Genomic DNA, 21,086 nt, shown 5'->3' with positions numbered 1-21,086 from the left:
GAACTACTTTTGAGTAGACATACATAGTTAATAAAGTAACTGTTAATAAAGCAATTATTATACTGAATGTGATTAAAATATGGCATGTAATAAACCATATATATTTATCAGTTAAATAGGACCATCCTTAATATGAATAGTAATTGCAACACCATCATGCTGTAAAACACTTTATAATAAGAACAACTAGCATACAGCTTTTACTGTTTGACATTTTATTATGTTTTTATATGTGTTGGAAGCTGCCCAGATTGGCTGGGGAAACCCAGCCAGATGGGCAGGGTATAAATAAAATTATTTATTTATTTATTTATTTAATGGGAGTAGCTGTGTGGTACTCCTATAATGCACACACCCCATTAAGATAGGAAGCATACTTAGCTCAATTTTTCTTAGAATATACTTTGATGAAATCTAAGTGGTGGGTTGCATCACTCTCACAAGATTTTACTGTCTACTGATAAAAACTAATCAAGGTGTTCCAATCAGGGGTGTAAAAGAGAGATCTTTGTTAGATCTTTGGAACTGCAAGTAAGCTTGGCTATACTGTGCACATTTGTTGCTTAAGAAAACACTAAATGGAAACCACAGATAAACTGTCCAACGTCATGTTTTACCAACAGTTCTGTTAATCCAGGAGAGGCAAAATAAAGAGTGGTATATTGGTAATTTGGTACTTAATCTTGCAATGTGGTATATACTGCTGTCTACTACTAATGCCTTTCTGCTTTTTCTGCATAAGACAAACATGCTAGTCTCTCTGCAATGCAAAAGAAGAGAAGACATAAAACTGTTATCAGAAAACACTAGGATAACATTTTACTCTCCAAGGACATTGGTCACTTTCCTGGGAGACTCCAGCATACGGTTGCTGCATGACAACCAATAGTGATTCTTGATTCTATGTATTTTTGTCTGAATAGAGACAATTGTTTCCCGTCCCATTGCAGGTATTAACTTAGCAATGCTAGCATGATTTTTATCATTTATTAGAGTTGCCATACATCTGGAATTTCCTGGACATTCAGCCCTCGTAAACAGCATAGGGGGGAAATCACTTAAATCTCCGGATGTATGTCAGCCCATGTAGGTAGTGTAGATATTGGGTTCATTTCATTTAAGAAAGCTCAACAACTTTGCCGAAAAAACAAACCCGGATTTTGTATCCAGATTTTCACTTTTTGAAATATGGCAACCCTAATTTATTACCCCTGTAATAACTTTTCATAAAAGTTACTGCTTATTTTGCACACATTTCAGGTCTAATTTGAATGGTCACAGGCTATACTTTTGCATTCTCTTGCCCTTCACCTATTACAATATTTATTTATAAAAAATATTTACCACTGTATCATAAAAATATATCACAGCATGCATACATACACACATACATACCGGTACATACACCTTTACCTGTCAATGATTATACTTTATGCATCTGATCAAGTGGACTCTAGCTTATATATTTGCCACATTTTTCCTTGTTGCTTTTGATGTACTACCCCTCTGGAAGTTTATTTCAAAATACTGTACTGCAGCAAAAAAAGAGCTTCCGTCTCTGCCTATTTTCATTTTTTCCTGCAATCTTATATGCAATTCCATCCTCATCCTGCATATGATAGATTCTGCAGATTGTGGGGAACCTTTTTTTATTATCTTGGTTACTGTGGGGGACTGTGTTATATTATCCTCAGTCATTGTTGCTTGCAACTGCCACCTAGTGGTGCCAATTACAAAAAACAACAACTAAGGTCATCTTAAAACAAGAGTCTCCCACTCTGCCCTGCCCCAACCTGCAGTTTGTTCAACTGGGACAGAGCTTTCCAAACTTTTCCTGTTGGTGACACACTTTTTATACATGCATCATTTTGCAACACAGTAATTCAGTTTTACTAGCAAAATGGAGGTTAAACTAACCCCTTCCCAGCCCCGGGAGGAACGTAGGGAGTATTTGCGTGACACACCTACACACTGCAGGCAACACAGTAATGTGTTGCAACACAGAGTTTGGAAAGCTCTGAACTAGGTATATGAAACAATCCTAAGACCTTGCAGGGAGAGGGCAGAGTGTCTGACACTGTTGGGTAAGCTTGTATTGGATGCTGTTGACAAGCAGTAACTTTCTTGGCCTGAAAAGGGCCTAGTTTCAATTCCATCATAAGCAGAAGCTCACTACCCTTTCTACTGAAGGCTCCTTCTCCAAAGCTAGAATATGCAGTTCAAAATAATTTTGAAGTCACTTTTACATTTATTCTAATACAATGCTGTGTTCACTGGCAGAGGAACGGGGGTGCGGAGGAAGGGGACCGTCCCCAGCATCACTATTCCGGTAGGGTGCCATCACGGCGCCCCCGACACTCGCCACGCACCCCCCATGCGTTGGGCGCCACGGCCCCAGAACGCGTGCCACTCCCTTGCGAGTGGCGTACCAAACCCCCGGGGTGCACGACACGCCCCCGTGGCATCAGCCACGCCCCTGCCTGCTCTCAGCCCCAAGTAGTGGAGCATGCAGCCTCACCACTGGCTGTGTTACCTTTAGGGGGGGTAATTGGCTCTCCATACTGTGCACCCAATCCCTCAATTTATATGCCACTGTGGAAGAAACACAATTAAAGATATAGGTTTGCTGCTACTAGCACAGGATGCATTTCTAAGGTGCAAACTATCTCCAAGCATAAAGCAGGGCTTCTTAATGTCTAGCAACAAACATTATGGCCAAGTCTGCCTGGAAACCCTTTTTCTTGTGGGGGCACTCCCACCATTACTTACTGCAGCGGTCAGCAAACTGAGGTCTGCGGGCTGGATCAGGCCCAATTGCCTTCAGGATCTGGCCTGCGGACTGTCTGTGGATCGATGTGGGGATTGTGTTTGTTTGGGCTGCGCCATATTTTTTCTGTGCCATTCCATTTTCCCCACCTCTCCCTCACACATACTGCCTCCTCCCTCCCTCCCTCCTCCTGGCTTCTCCCCGCCCTGCCTAGAGAAGGAAGGAGGCTGGGTTGAGCGCCATTTTAAGCAGCCCCTCCCTGGAGCCAGCCCTTTCATGCTGCTCATCTTCCCTCTGCCGCCGCCCTGGCGCTCTTGTGGGCCAGAGAGCAGAGCAGACAAGCTCGCTATGCTTTCCCACAAGAAGCAGAAGCAGCGGTGGGGGTGGTGGCAGCCCCTGGGAAGGTAAGCGCAGCAGTTGGGGATGGGGTGGGGGGTGGACTACCTGCCCCCCTCGCCTCTTCTTCCAGCTCCCCCCCCCAGTGCCGCTTCTACGGCCCGCCACAAGGTCTGAGGGACAGTGGACCGGCCCACGACTAAAATTTTTTGCCGACCCCTGACTTAGTGTCTCATAAATCACATGCAGAGTTGCAGGGGCTTTTTCAGCTGGAACTCACCGGAACTCAGTTCCGGCACATCTCACATGGGTGCCATGGCCGTTATAAGAGAATAAGGGAGGCGTTCATGGCGAGTTGTGGCACCTCTTTTTCCAGAAAAATAGCACTGCAGAGTTGTTTCATTGTCACCACAGAGGACCCACCAATTATTTAGAAGGTTCAAAGAAAATATAATGCAGCGGGCATTTGCCAGTTTCTGAGCCCACCATCCCTGCCTCATAATGTTACAGCTCTACAGAATCTCTTAGAGCAGATGAACAATCAACTCTATAGGATTTTGCCAACCAGTCAGGGCCTTTTTAACAGGAGCACTGTGTACGGTTGTCATAGGCCTTTTACACCGAAGGCCTCAAATATGAAGAGCCCACAGCTTTGTTGCTAACTCTCAGAAACACGAGACACAGAGGAATGTCCAGGTTCCCTCAGTACTTCTCTCAGCAGCTGGGCTTGGCCTCTGCTTCCCCTCACAAATATCATCTACCCCACCTGTCCTGTAAGGAGGAACAGCAGGACCAGACGCCCTGAGGCAATGGTATCAACAGCACCTTTGTGAGACCTACCTGCCATGAAGGGACAAGGCAGCGGATGATTACAGCTAGCCCCCAAAGGCCAAGACCTCACACTGTAAAACCAGCAACTTAGGGGCTGCATTTACAGCCATTTCCAGGACAGCTGGGTCACTAGGCTATTATTGAAAGGCTGACAAGACCCGCTTTTTGAACTGTGAGCTGCTCATTTCCATCCAAGCTGGTCATTGAAAAATCAAGTTTGATGCCTGAGCTTTCCTCTACTTTCCCTGTTCCTTTTTCTGTTGTGTCATTTCAGATTTTAAGTCCAAGGGCAGATTGTGTGTGTGTAAAATGTTTTCCCAGCTGACAATAGGTATAAGATGCTTTCATTGAACAAACAACCCTTCCCTGAATTCAGGTAACTTGAGCCCCATAAAACCTAATGGGGAAAATCATGAAACAAGCTCCATAATAATGTCCTTTTGGTACCACAAGATGAGCAACAAGAAGAAGTAATGGCAGGCAGTAGGAAGAGCAAAAGCCCAGTCCAACCACGTAGTCAGACTTGGCTGCATACCCCACGAGGCTCTCCGTACGCCTCAGTGCCAGGCTCCTGACTGACCAGCAGATACAGAAAAAAGAAGAGTGGGAACAGTTCAAAATGGACACAGCCAACAAAGAGACCAACAGATGGGCTAAGAGGAGATACAAAGATAGTAAATGTATGGCGGTGCCGGTGCCTCTGTGGAACCAAGGTAGGAAGTGGAGGTGGGGAGAAAAATGGAGGGCCCAGAGGTGTAATCCTGAGAGGGAAAGTGTGTATGTGTGTATGTATGTAGCATTACTTTTATTTAGAGATAAATTGGGGGGAATTAATTGGCTTGTCTTTGGTAAAATAGGTGTGTTTGAGCAGCAAATGGGGTTCAAATGAGTGGCCTTGTGTTTGGAGGTTCATATACCACATCTCTTGCCTTTGATCAAGGTTCTTGGTCAATGTATTTATTGCTTAGCCTCACCAGTTTGCATTTTGTATAATGGATGCTTTGCTGCAATATTAAATACTGTGATTGCCATTTTGTGACTGGCTGGGTCTCCACCATGGCAGCCATTTTGTGACAGCTACCACCCAGCGTTTTCTCAAAATGGGCCCCTGCAAAATCCCGTCTGTAATGTTGATGTAGTTTTTAATTATTTTAAAGGCATGTATACAATAGAATTACCTTCTCAGCCTGTGAGTACGTAACACTCACTGCTCATGTGTGAGTTTAAGAGAGATGGTTGTCTAATGCTTTCTATATAAAAATACCTATTCTAAATTGACTTATTTCAGATAAAATATGTTTAGCATAGGATATGGGAACGCTAAGACAAGTGAATTAAAATTTGTTCGTATTTGACTTTTTAGAGACATAACAACTTAATACTGCTTCTGACATCAATATATATGGACTAAATGAGCATTTTCCTCGCTCCCATCCTTCAGTTATGCAAATTTTTTTTTAAATGACATTGACATGTGGTACAGTAGGCGGTGGTCAAATGCCTCAGCCCTTAAAAATGCACTTAGAGTAGAAAAGTCAAAAGTTTGTATATATTCCTCCTTAGTCTTGCACTTTAGTAATAACCAAGTCAAGCTATTTGACTGTGCTCAGAACACTTTAGTCCCTTTTTAGAGGGGCCTGCTTTACACAAACACCAAATGAGTGAAATGACTAATCCATTTCTAAGATGCAACATGAAAGCTAGGGTAAACCGGTTTTTGTCAGTGATGTACTAAGCAGGCCTCTTTTGCAACCTATAAATCCGGAAATTGTCTTTAAAAATGCCTTGAAGCCATCAATACGTTCCAAGTTCCTTTATTTGCACATATTTGCATTTGAGCTTATGTTACGGTTAATCATTTCAAAAGGTGTGTTATTACACTTTCCCTGTAAGCTATTTTTATAAAGAAGGTTGAGGATTTAATGCATGCATTTGAATCCTGGTGTGTTTTAATAAACCACAAGGCATTACATATATTTTGCTAAACTCATTATATTGATAACAGTGCTTGGTGACAATGAGAAACACAAAAGGAAAGTCTGTTCAGTAAACTGAATTTAGGCTATACAGTGGTACCTCGGGTTACATACACTTCAGGTTACATATGCGTCAGGTTACAGACTCCGCTAACCCAGAAATATTACCTCTGGTTAAGAACTTTGCTTCAGGATGAGAACAGAAATTGTGCTCCTGCGGCGCGGCAGCAGCGGAGGCTCCATTAGCTAAAGTGGTGCTTCAGGTTAAGAACAGTTTTAGGTTAAGAATGGACCTCCGGAACGAATTAAGTACTTAACCCGAGGTACCACTGTACGTCTATTTACACATTTTCAGGGGTAAGCCCACTGAACACAGCAGAAAATACATTTGAGTAAAAATATTCAGATATAGCATGTTATGAAGGACTTAACACTTTTCCTTTTTCAAAATTGTTTTGTTTTCTTTTGGATTATTGGCATACATAGCCCATGAATCTTCATAAAGGGAAAGAGGTAGAGGTGATCTATCATTATAATTATTAATTTATTTATACTCTGACTTTTTCCTTGATGGGACTCAAGTCTACTTACAGATAAAAACAGGAATCACTAAAAACACAGAAAATAAATCTTAGGATAATTTTCTGGTTGTATTGGAACATTTTCTGGTGTCATAAAGAATTATCTAATTTAGCACATTTAATTTTACCTGTTAATTAATTAATTAATTAATTAATTAATTCCACTTATGAATAATGTCCCATAAAGTATCTCAAAGTTATTTCACAATAAAACCATCAGCAATAAAACAAGTACACCATTTCATTTATAAGAACAATTAAAACCACTTTCGTTATGTAAAAACCTTTTCAGGTCTAGTGCAGATAAAGATAGGGTAAAGATCTCAATTGAAAAGCTTATTTTTGAAGAAAGGTCTTCAATTAGGTCTTGAAAGAACAACAAAGATGGTGCCTGTCTGATACTGTATGTACTGGGAAGGAATTTGAAGTAGGAATTAGGTGCCACCATGCCAAAGGCTCAGTTCCTAAGTACGGCATGGATGTCCTGGTTGGTTTGGTAGAATAAACCTAAACACATGGAAACTGCCAAGCTTGCCATTATATTTGCATTTGGCATCCATTCATTGTTACTTATGAACTTTGGAAACAGATTTTTTTTCCCCTGTGGAAAAAATAAAGCACTGGAAAAATGTCCACCCCACCTCACTGGCCTCCTTCCACCATGCTTTCATGAAGCCATAATGCCTTTCAGCAGACAGAAGGGCTGGATTAATGCTGGTAACTCCAATATTGCTTCCAGTTCCTGGTTTGCTTTCACCACCTGCTTCAGTATACAACAACTATGGGCTGACGCCCCTTCTATCTTCACTCACCAACTTCCGCACACCACCTCTTATTTCTCTGAAACGCCCTTGCTCCTTGTCAAAGTCCCCCTACCTGAGTCCCTAATAATAATAATAATAATAATAATAATAATAATAATATTTTAGGTATACCCCGCCCATTTGGCTGGGTTTCCTCAGCCACTCCGGGCGGCTTCCAACAAAACACTAAAATACAATAACCTATTAAACATTAAAAGCTTCCCTAAACAGGGCTGCCTTCAGATGTCTTCTAAAAGTTTGGTAGTTATTGTAAGGGGAAGTCTGAGAAGTAAGGTTATGAAAAAGAGGTTTGAAATTATACATGTTTATATGTTTTGTTTGTTTATGTATTGTGTGTTGTTTTGTTTTTAAATCTGTGTTGAAAAAAGCAATAAAAAAATAATAAAAGTTTGGTAGTTATTTTTCTCTTTGACATCTGGTGGGAGGGCGTTTCACAGGGCGGGAGCCACTACTAAGAAGGCCCTCTGCCTGGTTCCCTGTAACTTGGCTTCTCGCAGCAAGGGAACCACCAGAAGGCCCTCGGTGTTGGACCTCAGTGTCCGGGCAGAACAATGGAGGTGGAGACGCTCCTTCAGGTATACTGGACCGAGGCCGTTTAGGGCTTTAAAGGTCAGCACCAACACTTTGAATTGTGCTCGGAAACGTACTGGGAGCCAGTGTATGTCTTTTAAGACCGGTGTTATATGGTCTCGGCAGCCGCTCCCAGTCACCAGTCTAGCTGCCGCATTCTGGATTAGTTGTAGTTTCCGGGTCACCTTCAAAGGTAGCCCCACATAGAGTGCATTGCAGTAGTCCAAGCGTGAGATTACCAGAGTATGCACCACTCTGGCGATCTCCATAGCTCATCTACACTCTTGTTGAACCCGCGGCACCACCAGAAGTCCAGCTTACTCACCAGCTATGCCCCTGTCTGTGCTGCTGTGCACAAGTGGGCCATCCCTGTCTCTCAACCCACCCACCACGACAACCGCAGCTCACTTGGCTTCTTCAACATCCTCCACCAGAACCCAACCTGCTCACCCACTGCCCTTGCTGCTCACCCACTCTGCCACTTCACCACCTCTCTTGTTCATCTGCTCTGCCCCCGCCACTCTTCTTGCTTGCCCTACTGGCACAAGCCCCAGTTGCTCACCCCACTATCCCACTTGCTCAACCTGCGTGCCTGTCTGATGCTTCCCTCAACCTGGACCATGCACAGTCCATCATCAGCATAACAGTGGACTAGTGCAAATATATTATAGAGCAAAATATTGCAGAGGTACTGTAGTATCATTTAATGCCCCTGAAGACTCCTGGGTACTGGGGCCATACCAGAACTGTTGGAGGTCAGAGGCAATTGTATTTCATCCTGCAGGGAGCTTACTGCTACTGAAGGCAAATGAGCATAATGGTCACAAATCCAATACATTCAGGATTGGCACTGTCCATAAGAAAACCAGTTGCAGCAGACTTAATTTAAACTTACAATAACTTATAATAAGTCTAAACCTTAACACTAAGCATACTATGTTCAGAACAAGAACAAGGTATAAATGGGACATCAGCATAAGCACAAAAAGTAACAAAGTAAATAAATAATGCCCTTCACAATGTATAAATCACAGATCACAAAGGCATAATTATTCCAAGGGTGAAAAATTGTGCCAGGGAACAGTTACGGTATTTCCTATGCACACCTGACACTTTAGTCACATGTCCAAGTGACATCATCCTGGGCTACTTTGGCTTTGTCACGTGTTCAAACCCATGCAAGGCAGGCAAACTGCAAAATTAACTTTTGAGTGTCTGAAAGTAAATCTGCGTGCTTTAAGTTATTAAAATTTAAGTATTAAAATTAATCCCACATAGATTCAACTACAGTGGAACCTCAGTTTATGAACGTAATCCATTCTGGAAGTCCGTTCTTAAACTGAAACGGCTCTTCAACCAAGGTGCACTTTCTCTAATGAGGCCTCCCGCCACCGGTGCCCTTCCACCATTCGGATTCTGTTCTTAGAACGAGGTAAAGTTTGCAAACTGGGTCACTACTTCCGGTTTTGCGGAGTTCGTAAACCAAATAGTTCATAAACAGGGTTGTTTTTAAACCGAGGTATCACTGTAATATGTGTAACAATTTGCCTTTCTTATGTAATGACACAGACAGGATATTGACCATTGTTCTCTCTAACTACATTACAGAGAAGCTCTAAGTTACCCACAGTTACAATGCTTGCTGTTTCCTTTTGTGACTTCTTTGCATTTTCCCCACCCCATATTTTGTAATGCTCAAAATGTATCATTTATTAGATAAGCAGGACATTTATAACCGCCTGGTTTGTTTTTATATGATACAGATCTGTAGTATGCTTAGCACAGCCTTCCTGTTCTCTTCTGTTATTGTTGCTGTAAGTTTGGTGTTATAAAACATTTGACAGCAAAAGATTATACAAGAGGGAAATTTATATTGGAATTCACTTCAGTTGGCTTGATACATATTAATCACAAATCGTAGCAGCTTGTAGCCTTTGAATACACCATATTTTACTCTGTTTTCAAATGAATGCCTCTCACATGTGGTAATAAGGTTAGCTTGACATTTCCTCATCCAGGAAGGTGACTGCTGCCTGCAAGTGATGTAGAAGCCATAAAGTGGAAGGGCACCATTCTACAAAACCTTCAAATGCATAACACAGAAGCTGAGCCTCATGTTCACAGCCAGGTTCTCCCAACTACTGTTGGAGGCAGCATACCTCTGAATAGTAGATGCTGGGAGTCAAACAGGTGGAGAGAGCACTGTCATGCTTTGGTCCAGCTTGAAGGTTTCCCATGGGCATCTCATTGGCCACTGTGACTAGATAGGCCCTTGGCCCGATCCAGCAGGGCTCTTCTTGTACTTCAAACACTGAGCAACTCAGAATATTTCATTCAGGCAACCTGCAGCAATATTTTTATTATTGGCAGGAGTGTTGGTTTTTTATTGACACCACCTCATATTGACATTTGATACCAAATGGCTGAGTGGTCAGAAGAATATTGAAGCTTGCTATTGGCTCTTGAAAACTACCATCAGCCTTCTTTTTTCAGGAGTGGGATAAGCTGTACTAAGTGGCTATTGACCTGCCTGAGGGAAGAAGTGGGGAGGGAATGAGACTTGGCTTGAGGTCTTCTTGCCTTTTAACAACAGTACTGATTGAAAGGTGCTGCATAGCAGCAGAAAGGCAAGAGATGCTATTCCTGGAGACCTGTGCGCTTAGCACTTGTGACCTGTCCCAGAAAGAAATTGCTATTCTACATATCCCAATACATTGTATGGTCAATACATGATATTTACTCTCCGATGAGTATGAATACATGCCTTACTAATTTGCATTATTTGCAACTACAGCAAAGATCTCAATGTTTTTATTTTTTGTTTTTTAAATAAACTTGGTGGGCTGTAAAGGTGATTTATTAATTGGAATGAAGTAGAGATGAACCTGCAGAAGTTATTATTAAGGATTTATTTTAGCTATCCTCTGTATATTAGATGAAAATTGGGAAGCTTTATAGCTCGTATATTATGCCTATACAGCTGCTATTATTTAGTATTGTATGCAACGGCCTTTGGCTACATCTACAAGCAGTACATATTTATTCTATCATCAAAACCTGTGGGAGTGGAAAAAGACCTCTTCCGCTCCTGCAAAAAAGAGGAAGAACCTGAGCCACTAGGGTGATGACTCCATTTGTAATTTTCTGATACAGAAATGAATGGAACTTGTTGAGTTTTGTAGCAAGCTGTTTTCAGAGACATAATTGGAATGGGGGGGGGGACTGCTTCCACCGCTGACATTGGGGTTACTGGTGTCGGGTGCCAGTTTTCTCCAAAATGTAACAACGCAGCCTCAGCTTCCTGTTAAGTTATTAAGTGGCTTCCAAATAAATAAGCTTAGACTGTGGCACAGCTGAGCCAGTATTAGGCAAGTGGATTTGGCCCCCTCAGATGCATTCCTAGATGCAAGTCTTTTTCTTTTCCCTAGATCTCAAAAAAGGGAAAAGTTGGGTTCCATGGGCTTTAAATGGTGGTGCAGTTCAGGTACAGGGGTACCTTGGGTTACAGATGCTTCAGGTTACAGACGCTTCAGGTTACAGACCCGGCTAACCCAGAAATAGTACCTCGGGTTAAGAACTTTGCTTCAGGATGAGAACAGAAATCACGCGGCGGTGCGGCAGCAGTGGGAGACCACATTAGCTAAAGTGGTACCTCAGGTTAAGAACAGTTTCAGGTTAAGAACAGACCTCCAGAACGAATTAAATTCTTAACCCGAGGTACCACTGTAATGGAAAACCTGATACTGTCTCAGTATGTCTTGGGCATTGTTTTAATGGACACAATGCAAAATGGGGTTTTGCAGAAGGTTGTGTTGGCTTGAAAAGGCCAAGGTAGTCTGAGTCTACCCACTACTTTTCCAAGCTACCTACTCTGTTTATTCTATTTTTTCCTCATACTATTCTTCCTCACTGCTTATGGTTACCATCCAAGCTAGAGGTGTTCTGCAGCCTGCAGTCCTAGGAGTAGGTTTTGGACATTCGAGATTGGAGATTCAAGAGTTGGTAACGTGCTATGTTCAGCTGTTTGTTATTAAAGGTAGTTTGAAGAATTCAGAACAAACATTTGTTTACACATTTTCTTGAGAACAATTCATTTTTGCCAAACATGGTTTTTCTGTCTCTTTAATATTTTTAAATTTTTAAATTATTTTTTTAAAAAAATATTTAGCAGTAAGGTCCATTGCAGCAAATAACATGCTGATATTTTTTGAAGTAAGCATTTGGTAAGTTCACTCCTGCCAACATATCTTTTTAGTAAGAGCCTTATTATTTAGCTTGAAGAAGAGTCTTTAGATTTCAGTTTAATTTTTGTGTGCCATGAGCTGCAAAATCTGATCCAGCTATAGCATATTTTCCATAACTAGGAGATTGCTATTCTCTCTCCCCCAGCCCCAAGAAATCTGTCAGCCACAGATCTAGGGCCTACTCAAGAAATCAAAGCAAATTCAACTCCTGGACCTAGGAACTCTCTCACTCTACACCAGATTGACTGAAAGATCAGAGGTTAGAGATTGGGAATAGGCTTTAGCCTATCTCTTGTGCTTGACCCTAACCCTTTATTTCAGGGGTGGGGAACTGGATTCATCTGGTGGCCTGGATTCTGACATCCCCCAACCACTGCAGCCCACTTTGACAGGGGGGTGGAGCTTGCCTCCTGCCAATCACCTGATGTTTTCAAGTCAGGTAAAGTGCTTTTCTTTGCAGACCAGTTTGATTAACAAAGAAAAGAGTTATTTTGCCTGCATGAAATGAAATCAAACCACATGAGCAAAGTAAGTAGTGCTTGATTTCATACTGCATAGGCAAATGAAGCATTTCCCTGCAGAGCTTGCTGTATCAATCAGGTGATTGGCATTGACATGAAGACCTGCTTTAGGCAGGGTTCAGCTGCATTACAAAGTTTCTATTCAGGAACTCCGTAGTGCAGTCTGTCCAAGCAGGATTTGCTGATACTGTAGCACTAATCAGGTTATTGGCACTTAACAGCAATTCTTGTTTGCCAAGGAACAATTGGTAGTGCAGTTTACGACTTACACTTGTTTCTTTACAACCGTCTTCATCTGCTCTACACATGACAGCAGATATGCGCTTTGGAGAAAACAGCCTTGCTGGCCAGAGGTTTCCCACTGTTGCTTTATCTGGATTACTAATACCCTTGTGAGCTGCATGATGGAAGATTGGGTCTAGACCCTATCTATACGGTGTTGCTAGAAGGTTTCTGTAGAGAGAAATCCTTTCCTTGCTTCATCATGCCAGTCATTTCCTCCAGTAGACCAGTGTCAGACTACATAGTAGCCAATAAGCTGTGCTTTTAGTTTTTATTGTATCTGTCTTACTGCACTTTCATATTTTTTAAATGATATTGTGGTATATAAGTATTTGTATGTCATCTAGGTCATTCCCAGATTACCTATCTGTTCTAACAGCTGCTGTGGAAAGGAATTAGCAGACCCCTGGAGCCAATATAGCAGGCATCAGCAAACTTTTTCAGCAGGGGGCCGGTCCACTGTCCCTCAGACCTTGTGGGGGGCCAGATTATATTTTGGAAGGGAAAAAAATGACACAAGAGCACCACGAGCCCCGGTGGCTGCTTATCTGTGTCTTGCGAGCGGCAGGGGCTGGCGGCGGCGGGACGATGAGCAGCGCATGAAAGGGCTCCGGAGAGAGGCTGCTTAAAATGTGAGAGAGAGGGAGGGAGAAGGAAAGAACGCGGGCGCTGGTGATCCACATGGTGATTCCCGGACTGTCCGTGGGCTGGATCCAGAAGGCGATTGGGCCTGATCCGGCCTGCGGGCCTTAGTTTCCCGACTCATGCAATATAGGAATCTTCTGACTAGTTGAAGTGGCAGTCACAATATCCAGTTGGAAAAGAGGCATGAAGAGAATATTGTATGCCTGTGACTGCACTTTTTTCATAGAGCCAATGTAGGTTGCCTCCTCTTATTAGCCACTCTTGTTCGAACTCTTCTCTGTCATAGTCTGCTGACCTAACATAGCTACAGGAGGAAAAATTGGATCTTATTCTGGCTCATGTATTATAAATATGATTGTTGTGTACATTTCAAGTGTAGTATGTCACTCACCTGCAAGTGATAGTGATGTCTAAGCGTGAAATACATTGGCTTGAGTTTGAGATTTTTAAGAGAGTGGGGGATGACAGAAAATGAATATTCTCCCCTGTAACAGATGTCAGCTACACACAGGTCAGATGGTGCCAGCCTAGTAAGTTAACTGAAAATGAAAAGCAAAGATACACTCTATCACAGAATAAAATTAACATTGCCCTGCATTTCTGAATGGATGAGATGTTCCATTAGGGATTTCAAATTCATAATGTGATTCCACTACACTCCCTTAGGACTGACAAGAATGCAAAGAACTATGTACAGTCTCTCCATGCATAATTTTAGGTCACGAATCTTAAGCATCTGATGCAGTCAAGGAAAGAAAAAAGCTCCACTAAAAACCCACTTTACTCCCCCCCCCCCCAATTGCTGGAAATATGATATGAATGAAGTGGCTTTTATCTTGGTAACACAGTAGCCCTCCCCACATTTTACTAGCACTAAGGGCTGCATGGTTACAGAAGGGCTGCAGGGCCAAGGGCTGCTTTTGTGCCTACCCATGAAGCTGCCTCCTAGCCACCCACCCATAGCAGAATAACTTCAGAAGTGTGGAGCCTTAACTCTCTGTCTAGAGTCTGATTTAGATCCCTGATCTTCCAGTGTTCTAAGTCTTATAGGGAACGTGGGGGGGGGGGGTGTCTTTAGTTACTTCTCTATAATGGCAAAGCCCATCTCCCTGCTCCAGTGGTTCTCCTAAACCCCTGCCACCGCTACCATTCATTTTTTTTACTTCCTCTGATCCTTTAACTTCCCAATAACCTAGTTACTGTGGGGTATAGGTGTGGTATAAAGCCAGTCAGATACAGATATTATATTTAACAAGGTATTCATATTTGTTTATTAAAATATTATTAAGTGCACAAGCTTATCTGGTTACCATAGTACCGTATTTTAAATGATCAAATGCCTTGTTAACTTGTTACTGTCAGTTTAAATTCTACCAGCTTCCATTCAACTATTAATGTTGAACTAAGACATCTTTAAGGAAGCAGTTAGTTACCGTGTTAAAACACTTTAGCCAAATTTCCCTCTTATTTTCTCCATCACAGATAAGTCTCACCATAACCTTGCGCCCACTTTCCCAAAGCCAGACGCCTCACTTGGCCAGCTTTGGGAAGACAGCACAAGGACTGGGGTTAGGGGTGGGGTGTTGTTGAATTATGGTCTCCCCCCCCCCAACACAACAAGGCAGCGTGTGGTCTGCAGGCTTTGTGTCAAAGTACTGTCGTAGCCCACTTGGTATGGGAAGTGTACTACGTGAAACACCTTGAACTTCACTTGTTAAAGTCCTATAGTATCTATTAACATTAAGAAGGTGACTGAAAGCACAGCCCTAACTGTTCATTCAGAAGACCAATTGATTTCAGTGGGGCTCACTACATAGTAAATGTAATTAGGACTTATTTGATGCACAGAATAATAATAATGAACATTAAATTTTGACATTATTGCCTCCCCATTCTCCGTGGTGCATTAAAAGGACATATCTAATTTCTCTCGTATTGCTCTGTTAAAGAAAATACTAAGATACAGTGCTCCATATCACAGAAAGTGTAATGGGCCATGCATTGATGAAACATGACATAACATTACTCTAAGCAATAGGTCAGAAATAAAACATTCTTGAATCCGATATTCTGTCTGTCTTAGCTGGAGTCAGTAGCTATCACCATCTGTGAAATGCTCACCACTTATAAAAAAGATTCATTCAAAGCAGTGAGCATTTCACAGATGGTGAAAGTTAGGAGCCATTTGAGATGCTCCAGACTAGGAAGGCTATCTTATGTTGCATTTAAGTCCATTGCTTGTCCTGAGAATTTTATCAGAGCGTTGCCGCCAAATCAAATCATTGATAGGCACAGTATGAACACAGGAAGAGGAGACTAGAATAGACATAAGGCAGTTGAATATATATATTTTGGTATAACAGTCTTGTATGTAGACCTGAAAGCCCAAGAATTACAAAAGAACATAAGAACAGCTCTGCTGGATCAGGCCAGTGGCCCTGAAAGCCAGTGCATTTCCTCATCACTATATAGCTAAACAGTAAATCAGACAGGGGTGCCAACTTGCCCTCAAGATTGTGGCTGCCCACTGCCACAACGTGGACGTGTGACATCCCACTCACATGCCTGCGGTAGGAAAGAGCTGCTCATCTTCCTCTTCCTCTCCGCAACCAGTGAGGGCCCCCCCCCCCGAAAAGGGTAATTTGCTCGCTGGCTGTGGAGGCTGGAGCTGAACTTATTTGCTCTCAGAGAACTTATTTGCTCTTCCCTTCAGCCCCAGCCTGTGAAGCCATTGGTCAGGATGATGGTGCAACAACTTCTGCAATGCCACAGGGTCCCATCCCTGCAATTTTATTTTATTTTTAAAGCATCTTCTATAAACTTGCATGTGCTGTACAGTACCCACCTCCCTACTCCCAAAATTCATTTTAAACAACCAGGAATCATGTTGCCATTACAGAACAGAATTTAATGCTATAGAATTTAAGTGAAGGAGTCCAATGATATTTACTCATTATGTAAACAAACAATAACACAACTCTCTCGCTGCTCAGGCAACCAATAAGGTAAAAGTTACCTTGTATATTATTTTGTGGGTGCTAGTTTTGTGAAATGCTGTCTCATTTACTAACCCATTATAAGCAGAATAAATGAAGCAGGGAAGCTTTTTAAATGCAGTGGTACCTCGGGTTAAGTACTTAATTCGTTCTGGAGATCCGTTCTTAATCTGAAACTGTTCTTAACCTGAAGCACCACTTTAGCTAATGGGGCCTCCTGCTGCTGCCGCGCCGCTGGAGCACGATTTCTGTTCTCATCCTAAAGCAAAGTTCTTAACTTGAGGTACTATTTCTGGGTTAGCAGAGTCTGTAACCTGAAGCGTCTGTAACCTGAAGCATATGTAACCCGAGGTACCACTGTATAGCTCTACGTTCCACTTGACTATTTTAGGCATTGTACAGCTAACAGACAAGCTAAAAGAACTGCTTCTGTGGATGTTGCAATTTTTAAAGCTGGGTAACAAATAATGGAAATGTGCTAAGCAGGAACCTAGAGCCCAGAAAAGCTTCCAAGAGGCTTCTCTCAACACATCAGATACTGCACTTATACCCACAAGCAAATTTGAAGCAGTGGAGCAGACAGAAAACTGCACCTACCTGTAAAAGAATTATAATACGTCATGAATACTTCTTGCAGAATACTTTATTGGTCATGGCATTTCAGTGGTTTTCCATACATTTGAGACACAGGAGGACAAAAGCATAGCATTGCTAAGAATATAGTTCCTGATTTTCTTGACACTCACTGTAACTCTTAGTACAATTTGATATTTTCCAGAAAGCCACCTGCTTTCAATTTGCATATTTAATAATCAAGATTATGTAAAGTTGATCATTATGTGGTAGACTTATTGAAGGGGTACATCATAGGTCAATAGTTTGATGGAAATTGCTAATGAGATTTTTTTGGGGGGGTGTTGTGCAGCAGTTTTCTTATTGAAATCCTCCCCTCTTTCAAGCAGCACCTGTTGATTACCCATGTAATAAGATCCTCTGTTCAGCGCACTTCCCTCTGTTGGTGGCAAATGGCAAAACTACAGAACTAGCTGTGCTCTACAAACATCAGAATTCCCCTTAGAAACCATGCTTTCCAGGTCAGTGGTGGATCCCTACAACCTAAATAAATATGGATAAAAAATAACCTTGCTCTGTTGTTTATTGAGCTGCTTTAATTTGGCAGAGGTTGCGAGGGAAGACAATGGATTCTGGATATTAACATGTAGATAATACTGAGTTCTAGAGAACACAAGTGCAAAAATAGCTTGAATATTCCTGGTTGAAATATCTGTGACATTTGCAGGAGGGCTGAATGTTAGGATCAAACTAGATGTGACACTAAACAAATAATTAGTAACAACATCTCTGTCTGTGTTCAAAGCATAGCAGTACATCCTCAATTTCATCTTGACTGTTGTGCACAGGGAGGTTTAAGTTTTTTCCCTCATGACACAGTCCGAACAAAAAATCCTCCTCCTCTACACAACTACTGGCCCCATAAATGGGATTTTTCTCAGGCACACTGTGGCGGGGGGGGGGGGGAGAGTGAAGTCTTCCTTACCAGTACACTTCAGTCATGACAAAAATAACCTCCCTCCATCATCTATTACTTTTTTAACAACACACAAACATAGTTGGGCTCTGGGACTAGTTAATACACAAGAGAAGTCCTGTGGGAAGTGCTGTGCTGTTTCCAGGCACACTCCTGGTTTACTATCAAAGGGAGATGTTTGTGATGGGTAGAAATGGTGTTCACGTGTTTGTAACATTTGCAGGGATGTTGTAAGCAAGGCTGTGCCCATTCTTATGATAGCATTGTCACCTTTCAAGATTCCTCCACCATGGAAACTGAGGCAACAGTGACCCAGGTAGAACCTTGAGTTGAAGGTACATGACACAGCAATGTTGCTGAACCCAAGGAGTGTGTCTGGATAAGACACCACTGTCTGGTACACTACCTGGCATTTTATGAAATAAAGGTGGGTTATGAATGAAGATAGATAATTAACTACCATTCACCGAGTGGCATCTTCATATAAGCCTGGCAAAGAGATTTGTAAGGCAATTATCTCATGTGTGAACCAGCCATTTAATAAATTCTAAATCCTGGATATTTATTTAATACTACCCTACATGGCATCTGCATTGCAAAACTGCTTTTACATAAGAGCTGCTCCGCACAGTAAACTCTGTGTATGAGCTCAGTGCACAGGTTAGCCACTGCCCTCCGCCACCATCGTGTGGTTTGTCTCCAGAGCGCTGCTACTTAGTCCAAACAGCAGTCTGACATCCCAGTGTTGGGATGAGCCAGATGGTGGGACTAATAAATGTAACAAACCAATACACATGAATGGCTCGCTGCACTTAATTGGGTCCTGAATAAACTTTCAATATCAGAATCCTATCTTGTATCTTGCTGATGAAACACCAGCAAAATCCCCAAGGAACTAATGAGAACTCCAGTTTGCAGAATTGATGAAAACATGCTTCCCTAGAGAAAACAATGTTGATGACAATGTTGCTATTATGTTCTTGCAGAATTAGAAGTTTGCCCACCTATTATCCTTACTGTATAAGCAACTGGAATTATCTGCTCCTTGTGTGAAAGCCCAATGTAATGCCACAGATATGTTTAGTTTCAGGAGATGTGCATAAAACCTGGAATTCGGATTGTGGGTTTCTCTACCTTTTAAAATTATTTGGCAGCTAGCCAGACTCCAACAGAGCAGATAAAATCAGAGCACCAACTCTGTGGAATCCAGGGGACCATAACAATGGAGCATCATCAGTGTCTCAGAATAGGTCTAACCAATGGCATTTCAAACCATAATAAATTGCTAATTTTGCAGTGAATTGAACACTCACCACTCATCTTACTTCTCACCACCATTCCAGAGAAAACATGAAAACCAGACAGAATTGGAATATAATTTGCTGTCAGAGCATCAACTCAGTGCATTAGTGTATTATTTCAGCGCATACACCACACTGATCCCTATCTTGAACTGGGATTAGGAGGACTGGCATGGCTGGCACAGTTAGTGCTGGCATCATGAGCAGGCAATGGACATCTGTCAAAGCCCATACCCCTACAGGGGCCCATTGTCAACCTCTTCAGCTGCTCGGCCTTGCTGCTTCTCTGCTTTGCTATTCTTTCCCCTCAAAGCAAGAGAGCAGTGAGAAGAGTGAGAAGATGGAGCAGCATCGTCTGCTTGCCTTGCCTTCTCCCCCTCTGGGCAACTGTGCTGATTGTGCCAAAGGACGAGGGACTATAGCTCACTGGTAGACAATCTGATTTGCATGCAGAAGGTCTAGGTTCTAGGAAAGACTCCATCTGAAACCCTGGAGAGCTGCTGCCAGTCAGTGTAGACAATGTTCCTAAAGAGAAAGGGAGGCAAATGGGCCTGTTCAGTGACAGGTCTCCCTGAAAGCATCTTGCCTAAGGGCCCTCCAAAATCTGGTGCGAGTTCTGGACACAGTCAAAGCAAGGAATTGCTGCAGGAGTTTTTATGTGAAAACTCATGCAGCCTTATACAGTACTTCAGGGTTGGGAAAAATACTTTCTGCACTTCTGCTTTGTCAGGGTCAGTTAAGAGACATTCAACAATGAATGTAAAAGATAAACCTTTTACTGGTTGCTACTAATTCAAGCTGCATGTATGAATATTTCATGTTCTCTCTTATATGCTAGTTTTCTGTGTATAGTGACTTTTGGGCTGGGTGGGGAGAAGTATTCTCACCTGCGGCCTGACGTCCAGGAAATGCATTTTCACTTGATAAATATGTCCTCAGTTATACAAACTGTAAGTTATCATCTGGATGCAATCTGAACTACCACAAAACAGATTAGGAATTTCTGGAAACACCAAAGAAATGCACACACCCCACACCCACACTTGTAAAAATTACCATAAAATGTGTATTACATTGCATTACTGAAATAAACTTTGAGCTGTTTGCATACTGTTACATAAAAAGGAGTTTGCAAATGTTCCCGAAAAATTCCTGCATATTTTGTGAGGAAAACAAACGTGTTTGGGCTGCATTCTGCAAATCTGACAAATTGCAATCGAATGGTTTTATTACTGAGTTGATTAAAATATTCCAAAACACAAAACATGCAGGGAGGGGAGAGAATACAAGCCTGGGCAAAATTCTCACAGATCCTCAGATTATCAGCCTTTGTGTGGATATATAGAAAATCTTCACACCTTTTGGCCGACAGCACATAGAACCACCCACATTAACCAGTCCTTCATTCTTGACAGAATAAAGATGACTCACCAATGCCTCTCATTGACTACAGTATTTGCATATCAAACAAGCTAGATGGAAAAAGTGAAATAAAAAGCTCCATGTGTCATTGGATTGCATTTTATAGTAAATTTTGTTTTTATTTCCTGCATCTTTTAATGCTGATAGTGCATAATTCTAAATTAATTTTATTAGTTTTACATTTATTAATTTTATTATTTTTGCAAAAGCAGCTTAAAGCAATGTACAATAAAGACATACA

The 21,086-nt window shown here is 41.9% G+C and overlaps 1 protein-coding gene across 1 annotated transcript in view; it reads left to right on the top strand.

Annotated features, from left to right (window-relative positions):
* The first annotated feature begins 3,206 nt into the window (after positions 1-3,206).
* LOC310848337 (NXPE family member 3-like) overlaps positions 3,207-21,086 on the top strand; it is a 55,532-nt gene continuing 37,652 nt past the window's right edge. Inside the window, exon 1 of the mRNA XM_083747327.1 lies at positions 3,207-4,647. The gene's annotated coding sequence lies outside the window, so the exon portion shown is untranslated. The remainder of the gene's footprint in view (positions 4,648-21,086) is intronic.

Source organism: Podarcis gaigeae (genome assembly GCF_964106915.1).
Source record: "Podarcis gaigeae genome assembly, chromosome: 7".
Taxonomy (NCBI): domain Eukaryota; kingdom Metazoa; phylum Chordata; class Lepidosauria; order Squamata; family Lacertidae; genus Podarcis; species Podarcis gaigeae.
The sequence above is the reverse complement of the archived record's forward strand: the minus strand, read 5'-3'. Positions and strand labels throughout refer to the sequence as shown.